At 47.1% G+C, this 22,134-nt stretch overlaps 1 protein-coding gene across 1 annotated transcript in view; it reads left to right on the top strand.

Annotated features, from left to right (window-relative positions):
* Positions 1-14,867: 14,867 nt before the first annotated feature.
* Positions 14,868-22,134, top strand: part of EHMT1 (euchromatic histone lysine methyltransferase 1) — a 136,508-nt gene continuing 129,241 nt past the window's right edge. The window contains exon 1 of the mRNA XM_032261864.1: positions 14,868-14,931. The gene's annotated coding sequence lies outside the window, so the exon portion shown is untranslated. The remainder of the gene's footprint in view (positions 14,932-22,134) is intronic.

The following is a 22,134-nucleotide window of genomic DNA, read 5'->3' as shown; positions in this document are numbered from 1 at the left end:
CCATGGCGCAGCATGCTGGCCGATACCTGCCACACCATGGCGCAGCATGTGAGCCTGGCACACAGGCAGGAGCTGTTAGCACATGTTGCTGGCTAGCAAGTGGCCAGGCACAAGGCCCCAGGGTGCCATTGACCTAGAGAATCTCCTGGAAGGCAGGCCGTCAGCTCCGCAGGCCCGGGAATTCGGTGTTGCAGGTAAACCAGGTTGTGGCAGTTGTACTCTCAGTCTCAAAGGAGACGAGAGATCAACTAGAACATCAGCATATTTAGTGGTGGTAAGAAAGGCGAGTTGCAGTCTCCAGCTTGAGTGCCCTTAGAGCAAATAACCCCTGGCTTCACGCTCCCCAGTTACATCAAGGCACCTGCTCTGGTCATGGCTACTTTTTGGTTTTGGACCTGAAAGACTCTAAACAGGCAGGGTCTCGCTGATGGGAATTAGGAGTTGTTGGGGTCTTTGCAGGCAGGCGCTCACACCCTGTGCACTTGCGTCGTTGGCCGCCCAGCCCCTGGGCCTGCCCTTGGCACGTGGTGCATCTATAGGGGCACTTGGACTGCTCACCTTCCTGGTTTGCTGATCTCCGTTGGTCTGGTCCCATCAGGGCACAGACTGCAGCCGTGGAGCCCAGGCCTTGGTGGCAGGTGGGCTCCAGAGCCTGGATTGCTGTTAGAGCTGCGTGTCAGGCCTGTGCTGGGAGCACGGACCGCGCCCTGCAGCTGGTGTTTGCTCTGACCCCTGCTGGCGAGGGGAAGAAGGGCAGGACAGAGGGCATGGCTTTCCTTGTCTCTCGCCACAGACTGCAGGGCTCGGAAACTCAGGGGCTGAAACAACAACAATCATTTGTCACCCGTTTCAGGGGGCAGGAATTCAGACCACCTAGAGGAGATGACGTTTTTCTGGTGCACGAGTCTAGGGTCTCAACTGGAAGACGCAAGCATGGGGTGTTGTTAGTATGGGCTGCTTCACTTTCACGCCTGGTGGCCAGCACTAGTTAGTGGGTTGTTGGCCAGGGCACCCACGTGTGGCCTCCCAGATGGTGTGGGCCCCTCACACATAGAGCAAGCAAGCAAAGCAGAGCTGGGTGGAGGCCGTGATCTGTGCCATGGCCTGTCACTTCAGCCACACGCCTTAGGTCCAGGCAGTTAGGTCCACCGAGGCAAAAGTGAGGGGACACTGACCCATCTCTGGATGGAGGAGTCTCAGCACACTGCTGGAAGCACATGAGGGACTGGCACACGTGTACACTGGTTTTGCCATCTTTGGATAAATCCTGTAGCCTAAAGAACTAGACAAAGGCAGCAGTAGGGATGGAGCCACGTTCAATTTTCTTTTCTTTGCAGAGAGGCTCAATTAAGGGTTAAGCAGCAGATGGAAAAGGAATCTGTTCTGATATTTTAAAATCCCTTAAATGTAATTTCTGGGGCTACTTTGGATATTAATTGTTTTTTTCCAAATTTAGGAACCAACTTTCCTTTTTCTGCCAAGGGAAAAAACAAAAAGACAAAAGAGGGAAAAGAAAATCTCTCAGATATTGAAAGGATTCATTCTTTTTCTCTCCACCCCTTTTGATAATTAGCTGGTGAAATTGGTATGTGGAATGTGGTGTAAAATTAGGGGGTGGGCAGACAGTGTTCTTCATCTCACGAGTTTCCTGGACCGAACTTGCTTCCTGTCTTGGAGAAGCCGTTTGGCATTTCAAGTTCTTTCTTGCTGTTGTTAGGTTCCCAAGGAGAGGATGAGTCGAGTTTCTTTCAGACCCCGGGCTTTACTAAAACAGAAAGGAGCAAATGGCAGACTGGAATGTGACATTTTTCTTATTTTGACTAGAATCAAAAAAATCTCCACCGTTAGGTAGAGAAGGCAATCTTTGTCTGCCCTGTGTGTTGGTTGTTGTGAAATGACGTTTATAAATGTTGATAGTGTGTAGGATAGCCCAGCGGACCAGTGTATTTTCTTGTCAGGGGGAAACAGTTTCCTTCTCATAGTCCCCCCGGTTGTGAAATGCTAACATCAAGTTCAACTGTGGAATCATGAAGATAAGTTTAAAGAGACCGCACAGGTTCTTTCCTTCCATTTGCTTAATGTCCTGCCATCATGGGGGTATCTTTAAAGCTCAGGTAGATAATACGTGAAAGTTGACACACCCCTCCCAAAACACAAATGGCAGAGTAGAAATGTGTGGAGGCCTCATTGGGAGGAACATCAGATCAGTTCCATGGGAGAATGCCTGCATCTTCCTCGCTTCGCTCCTGAGCTCGTGTGGTTCTCACTTGCAGTCGTGCCTTCTGGTACGACCAGACTCCTTACGAAATGGCTTTGACTCCTCTTAAACAGTTAAAAAGCTAGCCTTCGTGGTGCTGTGCTTGTACCACTCTACCCCAGCCTGGGTGACAGGCTTGAACCTTGAGTTCTGGAGGGAGCCTGTCTATGAAATGGCTGCAACTTCCATGGGAGGGTCGAGTGTGCTGTGGCTGGGGCCGGTCCTGCAGCTCTCTGGAAAGCCCAAGTCAGCGGCACAGGACTCCAGAGCAGACCACAGAGTTGGCCCTGAGAAAACGGAGTAGAGGCTGGGCGCGGTGGCTCATGCCTGTGATCCCAGCTGAGGTGGCTGGATCACTTGAGGTCAGGAGTTTGAGACCAGCCTGACCAATGTAGAAAAGCCTTGTCTCTACTAAAAATACAAAAATTAGCTGTGCGTGGTGGTATGTACCTGTAATCCCAGCTACTTGGGAGGCTGAGGCAGGAGAATCATGTGAACCTGGGAGGAGGAGGTTGCAGTGAGCCAAGGTGGCACCACTGCATGCCAGCCTGGATGACAGTTTGTCTCAAAACAAATAAAACCAGAGTTTGAGATCCAGGTGCTCAATTGTTTGTCTTAGCACTTGACCTCCATGTTTCTGTGTGGTCTCTGGTTCCAGAGCAGGCACTACTGAGCACACTTGGCCTGAGGCAGACCCTGCTCTGCCCATTGGGTCGGCCAACCTGGCCTTATGCTCACTGCACGCAGGGTTGGACACTTTACCCAGCATACTGTTTGAAGATTTGTTTTGAAGCAGTGTTAAATTTCTGGTAACTTTAAAGAGTTTTCTTTTAGCTTTATATATAGGAGGACACTTTTTGTAGTTAAAATCTTACTGTTGAGATTAGAAATTTTTCCTTTGGATCATTTATATAATATTTTGTAATTTAGGAATACGTTGATAGAATATTCATTTCCAAAGTAGTTTCTATGGTTGCATTCATAGAGCCAAATTACAAGAAGTCTTCAGTAATTTGTTTAGTCTAAGAGAAGAACAAAGCTTTCTGGAGAAATGAGCAGAAGAGCCTTTAGATAAGATGACTGTTTTCTCCCTGTGAAGTTTTCCATTCAGACAATTCTATCCATATAGCTCCTTTTCTGTAGTTGGACCTTGTGTGTAAAATGACTGCACATTCTGGTCCGAAGGGAGGATGGCACTTTTGTGAGGGCGGTGGCTCATGGAGGCCCCACTCTCAGGCTTTGGCACCAGCCCCCTGGTAGTGTGCAGAGACACAGTGTGGAAGTGAAGGCTACCGTAACAAGCGCTGAGAATGGTCATTATGGTTGGTTTGTTGACAGAACGTGGACCCAATTTGTCTTGTCCAGCATGTTGTGGAAACTCCAAACTTTGACTAGGAAAAGAAAGGATCACTTCTGGGGTAACTGTGATGTGGCTGTATTATTGAAGACTCGGTAAACCACCTTATTCCTCCTCACCTCATGGTGGTAATTGACTGCGCGGGCTGTAAAACGCCATTGTTTGCCCTGTCTGTGGTGAACATGAAGGATCAGATGTCATCTTTTTAGTGGGTGAGGGCATCTCTGGAAGGCCACTAAAGCTGCCTAAGGTATCACTGAAAGGTGTTTTCTTTTTTTTTTTTGAGACGGAGTTTCACTCTGTCGCCCAGGCTAGAGTGCAATGGCGCGACCTCAGCTCACTGCAACCTCCGCCTCCTGGGTTCAAGCGGTTCTCCTGCCTCAGCCTCCCGAGTAGCTGGGATTACAGGCACCATACCCAGTTTTTTATTTTTGCTAAAGACGGGGTTTCACCGTGTTGGCCAGGCTGGTCTAGAACTCCTGACCTCAGGTGATCTGCCCGCTTCCGCCTCCCAAAGTGCTGGCATTACAGATGTGAGCCACTGCACCCAGCCTCACTGAAAGGATTTTTAAAGCTAGTGAGCAGGTTGCCAGGTTGTTCAAAGGTAGAGTGGGCAGAGAGGTGGCTGGCTATCCCCTAGGCCCAGATGGAGATGGGCAGGGTTCCTTTCTGCCAGCCTGGAACCTTAGGGGCACCCTCAGTCCATTTCAGGGGCAGGCAGGGCCTAGGTTTACAGGCATCCATGAAGCCATTGAGTCTGTTTTTTTTGTAATATACCAGTGGCCAGTGTCCCATCTGTTTTGCAGTCAACACGGTTCCATTGGTTCTTTCTCCTATCTCTTAAAATTTAAATTTATAAAATTATTTGAATACTTTTATGGGCTTGTCTTTGAATAATTTTAACAGAGATTATCCAAAATATGTCTAGTCCTTATTTATCTTTCAATTTTAGGAATCTCATAAGGGGCAGTGTCTCAGTTTCTATGATCTTTTCCCCACTAGACATTGTTTATTTAAAAAAAAAAAGTCAGTAGTTTGGTAGAAATAGACAAAGCAGGCGGCCACGCAGTGGGAACCTCACCTGCAGGGGCAGGCGATGCCCTGTTCTTCCCCTCACCTTTCAGGTGGGCAGGCGGTGCAGGTGCTGGCGAGGAGACTCCATAGGAGCAGGCAGTCGAATACCGAAGGTATGCTGCCGTCGTTTCTGGAAAAGTGATGCTGAGCTCTTCACAAAAGTTTAACAATTTATATTGTATGTGTAATCAAAACTGTCTTTTACAAAACCATCTAATGTCAAATGTAAAATTAAGGTTAACTGTATTATGACAAATTGTATTGGCTGCATGGTCATTTTGTATTAAATGACAAAGAAATGTCCACTTGTAGATGTAAAGTAATGCTGTCCTGTCAGCCATGAGAAGGAAACTCATTCAGTTGAAAATGTCGGGCCAGGCATGGTGGCTCACAATCTGTAATCTCAGCACTTTGAGAGGCTAAAGCGGGCAGGTCACTTGAGGTCAGGAGTTCGAGACCAGTCTGGCCAATGTAGTGAAACCCCATCTCTACTAAAAATATACAAATTAGCCAGGCTCTAATTGTTGTGCATCTATAATCCCAGCTACTTGGGAGGCTAAGGCAGGAGAATCATTTGAGCCCGGGAGGCAGAGGTTGTAGTGAGCCGAGATTGTGCCACTGCACTCCAGCCCGGGCGACAGAGTGAGACTGTCTTCCCTGCACCCCACAAAAAAAAAAGAAAATGTTGTTTCCTGGGCATAGTGGTTCATGCCCCTAGTCTCTACTGTTGGAAGGCTGAAGTGGGAAGATCTCTTGAGCCCAGGAGTTCGAGGCTACAGTGAGCTGTGATCGTGCTACTGCTCTCCAGCCTGGGTGACAGAGTGAGACCCTGTCCGTAAAAATGAATGAATAGGCTAATGTGTATATGCTGCCTTTGCTTTACCTACAAATTATGTTAAGTTTAAGTGATTATTGCATGCTTATTTTATAATTACATTTAGAGGAAGAGACATACAAATAAAGTGATGGTGTTGTAAAAAGTTGAAGCTTTTTATTTTAATCATTAAGAAAATCTCAGTTATGTAAACATGTATCATCATGTGGAATAAAAACGTTACCACCTTCTGTCCTGTGTTGCTAAAAAGAATTTGTGAGGTCACTAGCATGAACATAACTACACACCAATATTTACCTAAAGAATGTATTCATTTTACGGACTTTGCCTGTGAGTACTTCTCCTATCCCTCTGTCCGCCTTTTGGATATCACCTGAGCTGTGACCGTGACTGGATGCTTCATGTCTGTTTCATGTCTTACAGCAGCCTGCAGTGCCAGCCTCCCCAGGAGCTGCTCATATGCTTGGCCTCGACATCCAGCATGGGGCCCGAGTTCTGCTTCACTTTCAGGGAAACTTTTTTCCCCCTAGGTTTTTGTGTCTACCTAAATCCACCAATGAACATTTAAGAAAAAACTTCACAAAGTGGGAAATACTCCTTTTTCTCCAGCCATGTCAGTGCCTTAGACAATGTGTTAAAGTGGGCATTCGGAAGAGGAGAGTATCGTTTTCTAGAAGGACGGTAGAGTCCAGCTCAGGCACGCCAAATGTGTGCGGAAGCGTGGCCCCACTAGTCTGCCTTTCTCCTTTTCTCAAAAGGTTTGATTCATTGCTGTCGTCATCCTGGTTTTTTGTTTTGTTTTGTTTTGTTTTTTGAGACAGAGTCTTATCCTGTAGCCAGGCTGGAGTGCAGTGGCGCAATCTTGGCTCACTGCAACCTCTGCCTCCCAGGTTCAAGCGATCCTCCTCCTTCAGCCTCCTGAGTAGCTGGGATTACAGGTGTGTGCCACCACGCCCGGCTAATTTTTGTAATTTTAGTAGAGACAGGATTTCACCATCTTGGTCAGGCTGGTCTCGAACTCTTGACCTCGTGATCTACCCGCCTCAGCCTCCCAAAGTGCTAAGTTCTTCTCATATTTCAAAACACAATCATGCCTTCCCAGCAATTTTCCAAAGTCTTAACTCATTATAGCATTAACTCAAGGTCTTAACTGAGACAAGGTAAGTCCCTTCTGCCTATCAGCCTGTAAAATAAAAAACAAGCTTACTTTCAAGAAACAAAGAGAATACAGGCATTGGCTTCCATTCCAAAAGGGAGAAATTGACAAAAACAAAGGGGTTACAGGCCCAATGCAAGTCTGAAACGCAGCAGGGCGGTCATTAGATCTCAAAGTTCCACAATAATCTCCTCTGATTCCATGTCTCACTTCTAGGCCACACTGATGGAAGGGGTGGGCTCCCGACGTTGGGCTTGGGTAGCTCTGCCTCTGGCTCTTCAGGGTACAGCTCCTGCAGCTGCTTTCATGGGCTGGTGTTTAGCGCCTGCCGCGTTTCCAGGCACGTGGTGCAAGCCAAAGGTGGATTTACCACTCTGGGGTCTGGAGAGCAGTGGCCCTCTTCCCATAGCCAGTGAGACTATATGGGGCTCCAGTCCCACATTTCTCCTCTGCACTGCCCTAGTAGAGGTTCTCCATGGGGGCTCTGCCCCTGCAGCAAGCGTCTGCCTGGACACCTGGGCGTTTCCATACATCCTCTGAAATCTAGGTGGAGGCTCCGAAGCCTCAACTCTTGCCCTCTGCACACCTGCTGGCTTAACATCATGTGGAAGCTTTGGTAGCTGTTGGTTTGCAACCTCTGAGTCAGCGGCCTGAGACATATCTGGGGCCCTTTCAGCCCCTGCTGTAGCTGGAGTGGCTGTGATGCTGGGCACAGTGTACTGAGATTGCACAAAGCAGCAGGGCCCTGGGCCTGGCCCAGAAAACCATTCTGCCCTCCTAGGCCTCCAGGCCTGTGATGGGCGGGGCTGCCGCAAAGGTCTCTGAGGCATTTTCCCCATTGTCTTAGCTATTAACATGTAGATCCTCATGCACATTTCTGTAGCTGGCTTGAATTCCTTCCCTGAAAATGTTTTTTTTTCTTTCCTACCACATGGTTAGGCTGCAAAATTTTCAAACTTTTGTGCTCTGCTTCCTTCTAAATATAAATTCCAGTTTCAGATACTCTCTTTGTGCGTGCATATGAATATATGCTGTTAGAAGCAGCCAGAACACATCTTGACTGCTTTGCTACTTAGGTGTTTCTTCTACCAGATATCCTTGATCATCTCTCTAAAGTTCAAAGTACCACAGATTCCTAGAGCAGGGACACAGTGCTGCCTGTCTCTTTGCTAAAGCACGGCAAAAGTGACCTTTATTCCAATTTCTAGTAAGTTCCTCATCTCCACCTGAGACCTCCTCAGCCTGGACTTCATTGTCCATATCACTATCAGCATTTTGGTCAAAGCCATTCAACAAGCCTCTGGGAAGTTCCAGACTTCCCCTCATCTTCCTTTCTTCTTCTGAGCCCTTCAAACTGTTCCAACTTCTGCACATTACCCAGTTCCAAAGCTACTTCCACATTTTCAGGGATCTTTATAGCAGTGCCTCACTTCTAGTACCAATCTTCCGTATTAGCCTGTTCTCACACTGCTATGAAGACATCCCCAAGACTAGATAATTGATGAAGAAAAGAGGTTTTTTCAGCTCATGGTTCTGTGGGCTGTATGGGCTTCTGCTTCTAGGGTGGCCTCAGGAAACTTCTGATTATGGCAGGAGGGCAAAGGAGAAGCACGCACATCTTACCTGGTCCGCCAGGAGGAAGAGAGAGCAAAGGAGGAAGTGCCATACCCTTTCCAACAACCAGATCTTGTGAGATACACCACAAAAACAGCAAGGGGGATGTCCAGCCCTGTGGTCCAGTCACCTCCCATTAGGCCCCTCCCCCAGGTTCAGGTTTATAGTTCACCGTGAGATTTTGGTGGGAACAGAGCCAAACTATATCACTGTGTCTGTAAACAGTGAGGCTATATGACATCAGCTCCGCAGACTGTAGGGGAATTCGGGGACGGGAGGAGCTCACCGAGCTGGGGGCTTGGAGGGAAGGACTGGGCTACTTTGTCCTCCCAAGACTGGAGACTTGTGGCCTTGCCCTGATTGTAGATTCTGAGATTTTCTGTTGGTTTTAATTTTAAGAAACATGGGCATTTAAGACAGTGATTGGTTTTTTATCATATTTAAGAAGAGTAGAGTTTTAGGACTGAATAGCCATTTCTATTCAGAGAGGGCCGTGTTGGGTACAACCCTCGGCCGTTCGTCTTGGTCCTTCACCCCGTTCCCCAGGAATCCTCCCACTTTAGTTTGCGAGAATCTTCATTATTGCTGCTTGGTATCCTCTCTTTACTTCCATCCTCTTATCTTTTTACTTAGGATTTTGTATTTAAAAGGCCCTTTAATTGAAAAACATCAGAATTCCTGGAAATCCCAGGCTCTGGGAGGGAGCTTTCCTTCCTCCCTTCCTCCCTTCTTTCCTTCCTTCCCTCTCCTTCCTTTCTTTTTCTCTCCCTCCCTCCCTTTGTCTCTTCCTTTCTTTTCTTTCTTTCTTCGCTTCTTCCTGTTCTCTCTCTCTCCTTCCTTTTCCGTTTTCTTTTCTTTTGACAGGGTTTTCCTCTGTCACCCGGGCTGGAGTGCAGTGGTACATCCACAGCTCACTGCATCCTCAACCTCCTAGGTTCAAGGGAACCTCCCACCTCAGCCTCCCAAGTAACTGGGACTACAGGTGTGTGCCACCACTCCTAGCTAATTTTTAAACAGTTTTTGTAGAGATGGGGTCTCACTGTTTTGTCCAGGCTGGTCTCGAACCCTTGGGCTCAAGCAGTCCTCCTGCCTTGGCCTCCCAGAGTGTGGGAACTACAGGTCTGAGCCACTACTCTGGGCTGGGAATTCATTTAACTTGAGTTTGGAAGTTGGACATGAAATCTACTCCTGAATGTTCTTGAGTGCGGGACAGATGTACTGAGGATGAAAAAGAACTTCAAAGCAGCTGTTTTTCTGAAATCGTCGTAATGTGATTTTTAAGTGGCAAGAGCTGACGTGAGTGTTTGAGCATTGAATGTGTGCGTGCTCCCTGTTCATGCTTTGCGGACACTGGTTTTTTTCTCTCACCCGCTGTCCTGGTGTGTACTCACCATGGTGCACAAGTTGTGGCACTGAAAATGCAAGGTCTGTTGCTCAGGTGGAAATGGACACGTCATGTGTTTTCCCGGGCAGGTGCAGAGGCCAGGCTGGCTCTGTGGTTAGCGGGTACAACCCACACAGAAGGGGAGGAGGGTTCTCCTGATGGTGCGAGAAGCCCCGAGTCAGGGCTGTCCTCCCAGGGTGGGTTTGGAGTGGGCACTGCTCTCAGTCTCTTCTTGCTGTGAGGTTGGGGGACTAGGTCATAGAGGGCTATGGGGATCTGGGGGCCCTAGAGGGCTGTGGGGTCTGGACCCACCCTGCCCTGGCACCTGTACTGACCAAGAGAGAACTATAGCCCCCTCTACTCCTTACAACTCTGGGGCTCCTTTCAACCTCTGAAACGTGAGCTGCAGTGTCTTCCTCACCACGACCTCCGAATCACGATATGGGAACTGATCGGGCTTTCCATGTTTTCAGGGCGCACTGGGTGCTGGGGAGGAGGCCTAGAGATGGTTTTGTCTGACAGTGTGTGGGGGCGGTGAGGGCTTGTGAAACCTTTCAGATCCAGGGATTGTTCCTTTTCTTTGATCTTTATCTTTTTTTTTTTTTTTTTTTGAGAAGGAAACCAGCTCTGTTGTCTAGGCTGGAGTGCAGTGGCTGGATCTTGACCAACTGCAAACTCTGCCTCCCAGGTTCAAGCAGCTCTCGTGCTTCAGCCTCCTGAGTAGCTGGGACTACAGGCACTCACCACCACACCCAGCTCATTTTTAGAAGAGATGGGGTTTCACCATGTTGGCCAGGCTGTTCTCAAACCCCTGACCTCAGGTGATCCACCCACCTCAGCCTCCCAAAGTGCTGGGATTACAAGCATGAGCCACTGTGCCCAGCCTCCCCCCTCCCCTTTTTAAAAAATATTTTATTTCATTTTTTTATTAAGACAAGGTTTCACCAGGTTGGTCAGGCTGGTCTTGAACTCCCGACCTCGGGTGATCCGCCCGCCTTGGCCTCCAAAGTGCTTGGATTACAGGCGTGAGCCACTGCGCCTGGCCCCCTTTTTCTTTTAAATATATTTTTAATTTTTCTTTGCCAACCTCCCCTTTTTATTGAAACATTATTTATCAGGAGTCTTGCACTGTCTCCCAGGCTGGAGTGCAGTGGCACGATCTGGGCTCACTGCATCCTCTGCGTCCCGTGTTCAAGCAATTCTCCTGCCTCAGCCTCCCGAGTAGCTGAGACTACAGGCCCCCACCTCCACACCCTGCTAAATTTTGTATTTTTAGTAGAGATGGGGTTTAACCATGTTGGCCAGGCTGGTCTCGGTTGTGATCCGCCCTCCTCAGCCTCCCAAAGTGCTGGGATTAAAGGCATGAGCCACCGCACCTGGCCTATAATTTACATTTGTATTGTAAACTAATTTGTCTTTAATCTGGAGGTTTCATAAAATGCTAGAATCCATCAGCCTAAAGGAGACTTGGCAGCCATACCAGGGGAGCCAGCCTCTGGTGCTTCAGAGAACAGCCTCAGGAGCTCCCCTAGTATGACTGGGATTTTATCCTAGCAAGGGATGCTGCTCCCATGGCAGCCCCTGGGCTGTGGAAGCAGCATCCCTTGCTGGGAGAAAACCTTCCCAGCCTCCTGGAAGTCTGGAGAGGCACGGCTCTGGAGGAGAGGGCAGAGCTGTTGCCTTGAAGAGCCTGCTCTGTGTTCCTTTGCCCGGCCTCCCTCCTCCCTGGCGGTAAGCCCTTTTTTTTCCACCTGTGCCATGGGCCATCCTCAGCTGACCCTTTCGGAAGTGAGCACCGGGGCTGCTACTGAGCAGGCAGAGGCGTCTGTGCTGTTTCTGGCCCTGACACTGGTGTGAGGCCCGGCATGCTGGTCAGGGCTTGTCACAAGGTTTCTGAATGCCGTTGGGTTAGGCACAGCAGAAGAGTGGGTACTTAGATATTATTTGGTAGTGTGTTACATAGCATTCTAAAAGATTTTTTCAAAAGGTTACAAAACTTAATTTCATGGGTAGGATTTGTGGCTGCTGGTGGTGACGAGGACTGTGAGAGGGAGAGGGGGCTGGCGAGCGCCTCCAGGATGGGACAGCATGTGAGGGGCACAGCTGGTGCCGGGAATGCCTGCAGAGCAGCTTCCTGACGTCTGCCTTGCTGTGCTCCACCCGGCCCATCTCAGGCCAGGAGACCTTGTTGGCAAGTGTGCCGGGGTGGGCTGGGTCTTTGGTGTGCCTCAAGGCCCTACTTGTAAAAGCTGTTGAGGGCTCTTGTTTATTGGGTTGTATCTAATGATAATTGCTGTAAAAGAAATGAAAACTGTGAAGTTAAAAAAAATCACATAATTATTTAAAAGCAAAGTAAATGTAACATTTACATGTTAGGGAAAACAACAGTTTTGTGTAAAGTACTTCTGAATGAAAAAAAGTCATTTGAGTGGCATTGTTTTCCATGTTGGTCCATCTCTGTCACATCTGGCTAATCAGAGGGACAGCTGGATTTGCAGATCGGCTTCTGCACCCAGCTGGAGGTGATACTGGCTCATATGAAGAAAATCTGGCCTTACATAGATGTGTGGTTGGCAAGGGAGAAGGATTTAGATATCTTTTGAGATAATTGCAGATATTCTGCTTTGATACTACATCAAAACTCAACAAGGTGAAACTGTATCAATGACCTTCTTCCTCTGACGTTAAAACCCATGTTGAATGCATCTTTTGCCCATGTGTGATTTTGAATATTAGGCACTGGTCATTGGGGAACCCTGTCACTCACCTTGTTAGGAAGATCTTCCCTATGTTGACACATTTTATTATGTGTATCAAAAGTCATAGTCACTAATGGTACCTCCCATGTCATAAGGAAAGTCTTTAAATGGGGGAAGCTGTCAGGCTCCAGGGGACAGGTACACATTTACACGTGTATCAGAAATTCAAAAGGTAGAGTTTTAACATTGGCAACAGAGACTACTGGTTGTTTTCTTTGAGGTTCACTCTGTTTTGTGAAAATGTCTGTCAAATATCCAGGTTTGAGTAGCATAGATTTTGCTAGTTGTTCTTTTAAGTGAAGCTGCTCTGTGAGTGAGGAACACTGGGTTCCACCCAGCCGTTGCACCTGGCCTCTGCTTGCCCCTTCCCCTGACATGGAACATTGGAGGCCGATGTTGAGTGAGGCCAGCATCTCACTGCCCCATCCAGGGCATTTGCAGGTGAACCCCCAAGTGCCTAGGGGTCAAGAGTTTAGTTGCTGGAACACACTTCCGTGCCTGGGCCTCGTTGATTCGGCAGGGCTGACACCACTGCTTGGGCACTGTCTCTGTAAAAAAGGCAGTTGAGGTTCTAGTGTTATTATGACATTAATTTTGACCTCCTGGACTCCTAGAAGGATTGCGGGGATCCCAGAGACCTCCTGTTGGTGGGTAGATTCGGAGGGTGCAGGCTGCTGGCTGTCGTACAGCTGTGCTGGGCAGGAAAGGTAGTGTGCCTGTATGCTTGAGGGCTGGCATGAGCAGCTGGGTTGCTTGTCCCTGGTTTGGCAGTGGGTGATCGGGGGCTGGGAGATGGGTACCTGGTCCCCATCGCCTGACCATGAAGGGGTGGGCTGGGCACCGTTGCCGAGACCAGCTCCTGAGGAAGGCGATGCAGTTAGGTCAGGTGTTACCATGTCGGCTCAGAGGGCAGCCAGGTCATGGATCTGAACCCTGAAAAGCAGTAGCCACATCCACCACAGGTGGGGCCCGGCCTGGTGTCTGCTTTGTGAGGAGGAGCTGGTCTGTTGAGAGGCTCCACTGTTGACACATTTTCTCATCCAGATGCTGGACACCCAGGTTTTTGCAAGCTCTTATACTTTTTACCTGCTGGATGGAAACAGGGTGTGGTCGGCCTTCTGCAGCTGTCTGACCGGCTGCTCCTAGTGACCTTGGGCGTGTCTGTGCCTTTCCTCATCTGGTCCTGGACTCCTGGAGCACCAAATATGCCTGACTCAGTTGCTCATATTTTATCACACTGACCTGGAGGCTTCCTGCCCACTTCCAGTTTCCAGTGGCTTCACGAAGGGGTTTCTGCAGTATCACGTCACCAGGCTTGGTTGTCAGCCTGACCGTTCCCACCTTGCAGCTTGGCCTCTGAAACTGCCTAGAGTGGTCAGCACCCTTCCTCCTCCCAGGGGGCGCTGATGTGGGCGGGGCGTGTGCAGGTGCCTGCTGTGGTCAGCACCCCTCCTCCCAGGCCCCTGATGTGGGTGGGGCTTGTGCGGACTCTCTGCTGCCTTTTTTTGGATTCCATGGTCTTGCTGCTGTGTTGGGAGAGTCCTTGCTATGACTGTTTTATGTGTTTGTGTTCCCTTTTCCAACCAGACTCTAAGCTTGAAGGCAAGGATTTTTGTTTTTTAAAAAACAATGTCCAGGCACGGTGGCTCATGCCTCTAATCCCAGCACTTTGTGAGGCCGAGGTGGGCAGATCACTTGAGATCAGGAGTTTGAGGCCAGCCCAGCCAACATGAGGAAACCCCTGTCTCTACTGCAAATACAAAAATGAGCCGGTGTGGTGGTGTGCACCTGTAGTCCCAGCTACTTGGAAGGCCGAGGCCTGAGAGTCGCTTGAACTGTGGAAGCAAAGGTTGCAGTGAGCAGAGATCTCGCTACTGTACCCAGCCTGCGTGAGAGAGTGAACTCTGTCTCAACAACAAAAAAATTTTTAAGAGGCCTTGTACAATATATGCATCTACATACTAGATGCTTAATCTCAAATATTTAGTGATTTAAGTTTCTCATTGAATTTTGTTTTATCTATTTGTATAATTTTTTGTAGGAGGTTGGACATTTGAAATATATGAATTATTGTCAGCAGCAGAATACATTTTGAAATAAATTGTAACATTCCTGTAACAGAGCCAAAAGATTTCAGATACCTAATTCTATAAATAATACATGAATAAGTTCTTATTGTTAAAAAACTGTCTCCAAAAATAGAAATACAACAGAAGCTTCCTTGGACTGTGTTCTCAGTGCCAGTTCTTCTCTTGGAGGTGACCATACCACTGGCAGGAATAAGTCTGACTGCCCAGCAGCTAATGGTGAAGTTTGTAACCGTGATTTTTTGACTGTTTCCAAATGATGACCATTGGAAAAGCTGTGTTGACGTGTTGTACAGTTGGTCTCCCTATGAACCCGGCTGATGGCTGTTGTTTCTTTCTAACAGGCAGTTCCGGCGAGAGGGGAGCCTCAGCAGGATTGCTGTGTGAAGACCGAGCTGCTGGGAGAAGGTGAGGGCGCTCTGCACCGAGGGCCAGGAGCGGCGCTCCTCCAGCCTGGAAACCTGCCGCTCTTCCTCGCTTAATTTGTCCCCGTCTTCTGACTTTCTGGCTTTACCTAGGTTTATGGTGTAGTTTCTCATGTGTCCCATTCCTAAATAGACACAATGGCACAGGCACACACAAAAGCTGTGCCAGAGAGAGAACACATTTGTCCAGGCAGGAAGAGCAAACACCCTGCATGTTCTTGTCTTAAAGTACACCCAGAAAATTAAAAGTGAGGGGCCACATAAATGTCTGTAGCAGCATTGTTCATGTCACTGAAAACCAGAAACACTCAAGTGTCCTCAGTTGATAATGAACTGGATGAACAGAGTGTGGTGCATCCGTACAGTGGGACAGTGGTCAGCAGCACAGAAGAACACACAGCAGGACTCACGCCGCACCAAGGACGAAGCTTATATAGGGTTTGTTAAGTGAAGGAGGCCAGACCCAAAAGGCCACAAACTGCATGGCTCCAGTTTTGTGGCAGAGACGTGGAGGACAGCAGTGGTTACCAGGAGGTGGAGGGCGAGCAGGGTGAGGGCAGTTGGCGCTGCCCCCATCCTCTGTAAGGTGTGGTGCAGGGTTCCCACGTGCTTGTAGAGCTTGCACCAAGAGCGCCCCCAGGAAATGAGGGCGATGGCGCCACACGAACTGTGCTGTGCTCCACAGTGAATGGAGAGCCGGGCAGCTTTGGAGTACAGTGTTGTGGCTGGACGCTACAAGGGTGGCAGCTGTGGGAGCAGCTCAGACACTGGCCTTGCCTAAGACTTTCCTGGCTGGAGCCTGCTCGGCCCCTCATGGACTGCAGGCTGTGGCCTCTGCTGTGTCCTCCTTGCACCCCAGACGGCCCCTCTGTGCCTGTGGGTGCCCATCCACCCAGTGGCTGTGCACTGTGGGGACCGCTGCCCGCCTCTGCTGCCACCCCCGGCCCGCCCTCCAGAGTTGCTCCCACCTCCACGTGTGCCATCACTCTCCTGCAGCCTGACTGGGTGTTTTCTTCCTGTTCTTTGGCTCCTTCCTGTTGCCGTCCCATCTGTGTCTTTGAACTGTTTCTTCTGTCGGCTCCAGTGCCCTCTGGCTCTTTCCTCCTCTCTCTGTGGCCACCCCTCCTTTGACCTTTCTAGTGGGACTTGTTTCCTACGCAATGCCGGATGGCAAAAGCACCGTGTTCTTGCACTGCCCTTGAGGCCCTGCCTGTGCCCTGCTCCTGTGCACGCTGCCACCGAGCCACGGACTGACTGCTCTGGGGAACTGCCGGACCCCACGGTGGCTGCACCCCACGGTGGCTGCACCCCACGATGGCTGCACCGTCTCGCTCTCCCTGCAGCAACTGCGGAAGACTCCAGGTTCTCCACATCCTCGCCACCGTTCCTAGCGTCTGTGGCCGTCCTGGTGGGTGTGAGGTGGCATCTCACTGGTTTTGGTGTGCATTTTCCTGACGGCCAGTGATGGTGAGCGTTGTTGTGTGTGCTAATTGGCCATCTTGGTGTCTTCTTTGGAGAAATGTCTCTTTAGATTCTGTGATTTCAAATTGGATTGATTTTTATTGTTGAGTTTCAGAGTTCTTCATGTAAGTGAACTCCCTGATCAGCCATGTGGTTTGCACATATTTTCTCCTGGTCTGTGGCTTGTCTTTCCCCTTTCTTAACAGTGTCCTTTGAAGTACAGATGTTTTTAGTTTTCATGAAGTCCACCTAACCTGTTTTTTTTTTTTTCTTTAGCTGGTAGTGCTTTTGGTCTGACATCTAATAAATCATTACTTAATAGAAGATCACAAACACATTTGTTTTTTTCTTCTTGGAGTTTTATAGTTTTATCTTTTTATTTAGGTGTCTGATCAATTTTGAGTTAATTTTTATATATGGTTTGAAGTAGGAGACCAACTTTATTATTCTGCAAGTTACTAATCAGTTGTCCCAGCAACATTTATGAAAAAGACCTTTATTCCCCATTTAATTGTTCTTCTGTCCTCATTGAAAATCAGTTGGCCTTAAATGTGAGGGCTTATTCTAGGGTTTTTTTTTCTTTTGGCAGGGTCTCCCTCTGTAATCCAGGCTGCAGTGTGATCACGGCTCACTCTAGCCTCCACCTCCCTGGGCTCAGGCAGTCCTACCACCTCAGCCTCCCAAGAATCTGGGACCACAGGTGTGAGCCACCACACCAGGCTAATTTTTTTTTAAAGAGACACTGTCTCCCTGTGTTGCCCAGGTTGGTCTTGAACTCCTGGGCTCAAGTGATCTGCTTTCTTCAGCCTCCCAAAATGCTGGGATTACAGGTGTGAGTCACCATGCCCAGCCCCTAAGTATTATATTTTTTGATGCTATTTTAAATAGAATTATTTTTAAAGTTCTTTTTCAGTTTGATCATTGGTACTGTGTAGAAATACAATTGATTGGCTGGGTGCGGTGGCCCACGCCTGTAATCCCAGCACTTTGGGAGGCCAAGGCGGGCAGATCACGAGGTCAGGACAGCCTGGCCAACATGGTGAAACCCCTTCTCTACTAAAAATACAAAAATTAGCCAGGCATTGTGCTCGTAATCCCAGCTACTGGGGAGGTTGAGGCAGGAGCATTGCTTGAACCCAGGTGGCAGAGGTTGCGGTGAGCAGAGATGGTACCACTGCACTCCAGCCTGGGCAACAGAGCAAGAACCCATCTCAGAAAAAAAAGAAATATAGTTGATTTTTGTATATTGATCTTATATCGGGTAACCTTGCTGAACTCCTTTATTAGTTCTAATAATTTAGACTTCCTTGGGAATTTCTGTATAAAAGCTTGTGCCATCTTTAGAGCTCATTTGATTTCTTCCTTTCCAGTCTGCATACCTTTTATTTCTGTTTCTTCCTTGGTGGCCCTACTTAGAATCTCCATTGCAGGGTTGAATAGAAGTGGCAAGAATGGACATCCTTGTCTGGTATCTGATCTTAGGGAGAAAGCTTCCAGGCTTTTACCTTTAAGTGTGATGTTCACTGTAGGTTTTTCATGTATGCCCTGTGTCAGATTGAGGAAGTTCTCTTTTCTTAGCACTTTGCTAAGTGTTTTGACCATGAAGAGGTGTTGATTTTTTTCTGTCTATTGAGATGCTTAGGTGGTTTTGTCCTTTATTTTGTTCTATTCATATTTGGCATATTAATTCCTTTTTAGCTATTAAACCAACCTTGCATTTCTGGGGTTAAATCCCACTTGTTCATGGTGTTTAATTCCCCTCACCAATTTTTTGGTGGGGAAGGGGAGCTGGATTCAGTTTGTTCCTTTTTTTTTCTTTTTCTCAGTATGAGACCTGTCAGCTGGGCTGGAGTGCAGTGGTGCAATCATAGCTTACTATAGCCTTGACTTTCTAGACTCAAGTGATCCTTCTGCCTCACCCTCCTGAATAGCTGGGACTACAAGTGTGCACCTCCATGCCTGGCTAATTTTGTTATTTTTGGTACAGATGGAGTCTCACTATGTTGCCCAGGTGAGTCCTGAACTCCTGGGTTCAAGCAGTTGTCCCTTCTTGGCCTCCCAAAATGCTGAAATTACAGGCGTGTGCAACTGTGCCCAACCTATAGATTTCTTAATTCGAGGGGACTTGGCAGCTTTGTAATGTTGTCATCCCATTTAGGAGGATGAAATGCCCTCCATTTAACTTTTTTTTCCCCCCAACATGTTGGCTTTGAGTTATCTTGGCAGATTTTCTAATACCCTTTGTAATTTTCCTTACTTTTGTGAATGATACTTTTTTTCTTACATTTTCTAGGTAATATTGATACAAAGAAATGTCCTTGATTTTGTAACACGATTTCAAATTCAGCAGTCTTGTTGTACCCTTGTGTTTTAGTTGCTAATTGGTTCTGTTGTTTTAAGTGAATGATGGTGTCAGGGGCAGGTGAGAACAGTTTGCCTTCGTTTGTAGGCCCTGCCCCTCACATTTCTCTTTCACTTTGGTGTTATCCACATTGCCTTTTTATGTTAGACACTGGTAGTGTCAATAGATCTTATATGCGAGTAGTTTAACATTTAAATACAGCTAGTGCTCGACTTACGACCACGATTGGTTCCGACAGACCAGTCGTAACACGATTTGGTCGTAAGTTGAGTAGGCTATATGTACAGTACTGTGAAATGATGTTATAAAAATCTTTAAGTCATATTTTATCATAATTTTCTTTCATTATCATTATATATCATAATTTTCTTTGTTCATTTTATGCCATTTGTATCATCTCTACACCATTTTGTTTCTTATTTCTACATTCGTCAGGTTTAAGTAAAACACTGCATTACCAGTACAACTGGTTTAATATTTGCAAAACATACAAAATTACAAAATACAGGTGCATACAAAAATACCATAGGAAACATTTTCCCAATTGCAAAACATATCAAAATATATAAACATGTACGAAACATTTTATTGGCCGCTGGTGCTTGGCTACGGATCGTTGATGCCGTCATCTGAGGCAGCAGTTGGGGTTACGAGAGTTGGTTTTTTCATAAACATGGTGAGCTTGGTCTGAATTGTATGTTTCTTTTTTTCTTCATAAATTTCACGATACGGATGAAACACATCGTGCACCATCCGTTCAATCCTTGCAAATCGTTCGATGTTTGGGTCCATTGCTTCGAAATGTATAAAGAGATTTATTCAGTAAAGATAAACCGTCTGAAAATCTCTTAGTGGTGAACTTTCTTTCTGGCTCCTCCTCTTCTTTCTCTGCTTCTCTTCTTTCTTCTTCCGCCACTCTTTCTTCTTCCAGTTCGATTAGCTCTTCATTTGTAAGTTCTCCAGATTCTTTGTCTAGCAACTCTCCGACATCTTCCATTTCACACTCCAAAGAAAGGTCTTTAGCGAGTTTTACCATTTTTTCCCGAATCGTTTCAAGTTCACGTTCACTGTCAAATCAGTCAAAATCATTAACATAGCGCATAACACAATTTTTCCAGATGCCATTCATGCACTTTGTCGTCACAGCCTCCCAGGCGGTAGCGATATTCTTGATACACGTCAAAATCTTGTAGTGTTTCCAAAAATCTCGCAATGCTAGTTCTGAGTCAGCATCTATAGCGGATATTGCGTGAGCGAAGGTGGTTCAGAGATAGTTGGCCTTTAATGTAACAATCGAACCTTGGTCCGTAGGCTGGATGAGTGGAGTCATGTTTGGCGGAAGAAAAACAAATTTTACATCTGGATGGAGATCGCCTAGATGTGGTGGGTGTCCAGGTGCATTATCAAGTAGCAATAAAATCTTGAAAGGAATATCTTTCTCCAAACAATATTCTTGAACTTGAGGAATAAAGCAGTTCATAAACCAGTCTTCAAACAATCCTTGTGTCATCCGTGCTTTACGTTGAGAACGAAAGTAGACGGGCAGTGTGTGCTTGTTAACATTTTTGAACGCACGCGGGTTGTCTGAGTGATAAATTAAGAACGGCTTCAGCTTAAAGCCTGCGATGTTCCCGCCAAGCAGCAGAGTTAGCCTATCCTTAAATGCTTTAAATCCCGGCATGCTTTTGGCCTCTTTGTGAATATAGGTGTGTGCTGGCATCGTTTCCAAAATAATCCAGTTTCATCAACATTAAAAATCCGTTCTGCTAGATATCCCTCATCTGTAATTAATTCATCCAGACTATCAACAAACTTACGTGCTCCTTCCTCACCTGCACTCGCTGCTTCTCCAGTCACTCGAACACTATGCATCTGGAATCTTTTCTTGAATCTCTGGAACCAGCCAGTGCTTGCTACAAATTCTTGACGGTAATCTTCTCTAGCATGCTCCTTCAGAGTCTGAAATAGATTTCTCGCCTTCATCTGCACAGTAAAAAGACTTAATTGTGTCCGTTTTTGAATTTGATCTTCCATCCAAATATATAGCAATTTCTCCATTTCATGGATGGGCCCGCTTCGTTGCTTTGTTATGACTGTTGATCACATGGGTGCAGAACCTTTCACAGCTTCATGAATTCTTCTTTATGTTTCAAAATCGTCAACACAGTCGAGTGTGATAACTTCGTATCACGTGCGATCACATTCACTTTCTTTCCTCCTTCGTACTGCTTAATTACCTTCATTTTCGTGTCGAGATCAATGGCCTTTCTTTCCTTCTTAGCAGGCTGAGGTGTAGACAAAGACAGTTTCCTCTTGGTAGACATCTTGGGAGGGGTTTGATGAAAAATATCCAAGACACAAAACACAAATTGCTGTACCGAGTCTGGGATAACAGTTGAAATGGTGCACGCAGAGATGGTAGTGCTGCCAGAAGCTGGTCTGCACTGTCATACGCCCAGCTGGGCAACGTTTACGCTGCCAGACGTGGAGCAGTCGTGGCTAGCTATTGTGGTCGTAAAGTCGAATGGTCTTAAGTTGCATAGGTCGTAAGTCAATCAATACCTGTATACATTTGCTGCAGGATTTGGTATATAGCCTTCTCCAAGTTAAGGAAGTTTCCATTTACTCTGTTTTGCTAAGGGTTTTTAAAACACAGCTGTTTATTCAGAACACACACATGAGGTGCCAGGCGCGTTGATGTGCTCAGAGTATACTGGTGAACAGATGAAGCGCTTGCGCTCACAGAACTCAACGTCCTAGGGTGGAAGGACAGACGGTCAGCATGACAGATGATCAGGTCTGTTGTGTTCGAGGTGATAAGCACCAGGAAGAACAGAGCCAGGAAGGAGGGTGCCGGGCGTTGTCTCACGCTTGGCTGAGGCTGCTTGTGCACCCAGCAATGATGCCATCTATCCGTCGCAGGGTTCCTCCTCCAGCCTGTCTGAGGTGAAGTGTATTTGTCAGTCTCATGATGTAAAATAAAAATAGTGTCTCCTTCTTAACCGCCCTGGATATGATTTCCTGGGGTTGCCATCAGAGAGTGACCTGCTGTAGGGTGTGGTCAGCAGACCACAGACATGCTCAAGTATAGCCTTTTTCTGACCCATTTTCTCTGTTAGTTCTTGTGAAGCCACTTTTGAAGCCTTTTCTATCTCCAAATAATACTCTAGTTTTTATTATACTGGTGATTCCCCAAACTTAGCCATCTAAAGTTCAAAGTTTATGCTTAAGAAATGTTTACATTTAATATCTTTGAACTCATAGCTGGTTTGTGTATGAAAAAAATTTTTCTTTAGTTTTATACAAGACATTCAAAGAAATTGTGTTGGCGGTGATGTCATGGAGGGGGAGGGAATCGTGTTG

Source organism: Sapajus apella, unplaced genomic scaffold (assembly GCF_009761245.1).
Source record: "Sapajus apella isolate SASKATOON/1434 unplaced genomic scaffold, GSC_monkey_1.0 scaffold126, whole genome shotgun sequence".
Classification (NCBI taxonomy): domain Eukaryota; kingdom Metazoa; phylum Chordata; class Mammalia; order Primates; family Cebidae; genus Sapajus; species Sapajus apella.
Note: the sequence above shows the minus strand (reverse complement) of the source record. Positions and strands in the feature narration are given on the sequence as shown.